The following is a 4,198-nucleotide window of genomic DNA, read 5'->3' as shown; positions in this document are numbered from 1 at the left end:
TCCAAAGTTTCTAGAGATGACAGTTACCTAAGAAAGTCTCAAAGAATCACATATGGGAATATTTTACGCTTTGAACCTTCTCTTTCCAAAGTTTCTAGAGATGACAGTTACCTAAGAAAGTCTCAAAGAATCACATATGGGGATATTTTATGCTTTGAACCTTCTCTTTCCAAAGTTTCTAGAGATGACAGAACGTTTATCCAAAAGTTACCCAAGAAAGTCTCAAAGAATCACATATGGGGATATTTTATGTCTTGAACCTTCTCTTTCCAAAGTTCCTAGAGATGACAGAAAGTTTATTCAAAAGTTACCTAAGAAAGTCTTAAAGAATCACATATGGGGATATTTTATGTTTTGAACTTTCTCTTTCCAAAGTTTCTAGAGATGACAGAAAGTTTATCCAAAAGTTACCTAAGAAAGTCTTAAAGAATCACATATGGGGATATTTTATGCCTTGAACCTTCTCTTTCCAAAGTTCCTAGAGATTACAGAAAGTTTATCCAAAAGTTACCCAAGAAAGTCTTAAAGAATCACAAAATGGCATCTATCTTGCCACAAGTTTATATTTTATTTTTCTCAATATATATGTCCATTAATCCTTGCTTCTCTCAGGATTTCCACACATTACAGCACTCAAATCTTTTTTCCCCCCCTCCATATTTAGAGTTTTACGATCCTTCTCAAGAAGGCTCTGTGTTGTCGGCAAATTACATTTAGTAGCCTTGATGCTATTACACACAACAGTATTCATAAATACTTTGAGATACCGTCATATTGTTGAATTTCTGACAGCTTTTCTCTATACTTGATTGGATTAACTGGAAGAACAAATAAACACAGAGTGTTTTGAGAGTTCATGTAAACACTATTACACTATTGGGTAAACGGTATGGTGGCATTCATTACACAGTCAAGTAGAACTTGCATTTCCCAGTTGTTTTACTGAGTCAAAGAATAAAGATTTTGTAGCAAACAACTCGCTAAGAACGGCGACATTAAAGGATAACGTGGCTTATAACTGCTTCAGTAAACATGCAGGCGTTTGCAAAATACACTCATCAAGACAAAGATACTAAAACTGGATCTTGTTGCTAAGCGACCATTTGAAGCATGTTTTTTTTTTATCTTGATATTTTATGAGAGCTACCTATTAAAGAATATAAGGTAAGACGACAACGACTAGGAGATGTAAATTGAAGGCGAGAAATGTATAAACAACACAGAAGATATTACAGCAAAGTTTTTTTTGTTGTTTTCTTAAATAAAAGGCACGAAATGTATGCTACCAAAAAATATTATATTCTGTTTCCAAATTCATCATTTTAAAACCAACTTCTAGTATATTTTTAAATTTATGAGAAAATTCTGGGCAGGACCCAGAAAAGCTACTTTAATTGTTTTATTAATTATTCGAAACTTAAACAAAATAAGAATGTTTTATTTATAACAGTGGCCCGGCATGGCCAGATGGTTAGGGCGCTCGACTCGCAATTTGAGAGTCGCGTGTTCGAATCCCCTTCCCACCAAACATTCTTGCCCTTTCAGCCTTGGGGGAGTTATAATGTGACGGTCAATCCCACTATTCATTGGTAAAAAGAGTAGCCCAAGAGTTGGCGGTGGATGGTGATGACTAGCTGCCTTCCCTCTAAATTGCTAAATTAGGGACGGCTAGCGCAGATAGCCCTCGTGTAGCTTTGCGCGAAATTCAAATAATTAATAACAGTACTTTCTTTTTTTTCCACATGACATCTGTTACGTTCATATGTATATGTATAAAACTACAAGAAATATAGTTGGATATTTACTAAATGTTGATAAACTCAAGAAAATGTTATTACACGAGTAAATAAAGAAGATTTTATTCGATAAAAAGGTGAAACACAACGATTTTAACTCTCGATTAAGAAGATATCCAAAGAGATATGTGACCAACATGGGTACCTTTTATATCCAAGTTTGACTCTAGATAAATGAAACAACTTTAAATGTGAGTACATTATATCCCCACTTTTGCAATAAATGGGTTAAACACAACCCATTTTTCCCGTCGGCGTTAAGTTTCAGCTTTCACATTTTCGCGAAACGTCTAACATGACACGTTATCTCCTCTTCCTGTTTCAGCATGCTAAAAATTCTCCATAAAAAAAAAGCAAAAAAAAAGTAAAGGCTTCTGTACCAACGTAAGTGCTTTTATTTTCGCCCTAAGGCGATTTTTTGGAAGTTGCGATGCATGTTTCAATCGTTTTTGTCATCCCACTTGCTAAAGAAAATCGTTTACGAACTACGTCCATTCCTTTTTTTTTTAACGTTTAACGTCGTAGGAAGAAGTCTCTAACTAACGAACAAGTAGAAAAGGCTGCAAAATGAAATCACGTTTCTAAAGTTCTTTTTAATTTGCACTTCATTTCAGTTAGTTCAAGAAGCTTCCGTCGTCATTTGGAAAAAATCCTATTTCTACGAACGTGTTTAAAAGTTTCGAGCTAAATGCATTTTTCTACCTTGATGGGCCTGGTGGTAAAGGCGATCGACTCGCAACCTGAAGGTCACGGTTTCGAATTCCCATCCCTACCACCAAACGTGCTCTCTTATTCAGCCGTGGGGGTGTTATAATGTGATGGTAAATCCCACTGTTCGTTGTTAAAAGAGCAACTTGGCGGTGGGTGGTGTTGACTAGCTGCCTTCTCTCTAGTCTAGCACTGCTAAATTAGGGGCGGCTTAGCGCAGATAATCCTCGTGTAGCTTTGCGCGAAATTCAAAACCCAACCTATCTTGATTTGCGTTCTGTTATCTGAAAATCGCTTTTCGGTTAATGAATGACAGTTAAATCCCACTCTTATAGTAAAGTAGTAAAACGGTTGTCGGTGGGTGCTGTTGGTTAGCTATCTTTAATACATCAGTTCAAAGTTAGGAACGGATAACCTTTGGCTAATTTGGGGCAAACATCATAATAAAATTGTTCTAAATGATCAACTAGCAAATGTTCGTGAGCGATATCCCATAAGGCAAAAATTTAACACGTGTGTTTTGCAAGTTCTCAGTATCTGAATATCCATGATGACATTTAATGGGTTCATGACACTTACCAAGAAGATTGATGTTTGAAATTGTGAACACTTTACTAAAACACACACACACATATATACGTATACAGATTTCACACTACAACATGTTACACTTTACTAAAACACACACACACACATATATACGTATACAGATTTCACACTTGTTTTAGTAAAGTGTAACATGTTGTCACACACACACATATATATACGTATACAGATTTCACACTACAACTTGTTTCACTCTTTCTTTCAATTTATACAGTTGTTTAAAATTAAAACCAATATCGTAGTTTTCACTACTCTTAAGTTATTCTAGTTTTTACTCTTTTCACTCTGTACGCTGATGTACTGCACATTAAAAATATAAATAATTATGAACCTTAATCTACAATTAACACAATGCAAGGAAATTAATGATATTTGGATAACACTTTTGGTTTGCGACTTTCAAAAGTAAAAATGACAACTAAGTATTACCACATAACATGAAATCGTAATTTTTATTTCTACGGTTTCATACAGTAATAAAACAAAAGAAGAGAAACATGTTTTGGTTAACGTTAAACAGCTCACAAAGTTTAAAGTGATATTAACCTGATGATGACATAATATTGTTGAAACATTGTACATTTATAATAAAGTGTTTTTCACTACCAATTCAAGCCGTCTCCATACTATTATTTTCTAAAAAGTGGGTTCCTTATAATCAAATTTAAGTTTCTGTCTTCGTCCATCTTCGTTTCTCCCCCTCCCACCTTCTATGCCAAATACTTTAGTTAGTCTTAGGACGGACTCGTAACTTAATCTTGGATGTGGGGGTAAAATTTCCATTTAACGTTCATTTAGACATTTCCTATCGAAGGTTTAGTGTTCGATTTATTTCGTTTGCTGAAAAACAGTAAAGTAGCTTTAAGACGAACAACAATAAAAGCAACGTTAAGATGATCAACAATAAAGCAACGTTAAGATGATCAACAATAAAGCAACGTTAAGATGACTAACAATAAAGCAACGTTAAGATAAACAACGATATAGCAACGTTATTATGAATAATAATAAAGCAACGTTAAGATGACCAACAATAAAGCAACGTTAAGATGACTAACAATAAAGCAACGTTAAGATAAACAACGATA

The sequence above is a fragment of the Limulus polyphemus genome, unplaced genomic scaffold (assembly GCF_000517525.1).
Source record: "Limulus polyphemus unplaced genomic scaffold, Limulus_polyphemus-2.1.2 Scaffold3773, whole genome shotgun sequence".
Taxonomy (NCBI): Eukaryota; Metazoa; Arthropoda; class Merostomata; order Xiphosura; family Limulidae; genus Limulus; species Limulus polyphemus.
Note: the sequence above shows the minus strand (reverse complement) of the source record.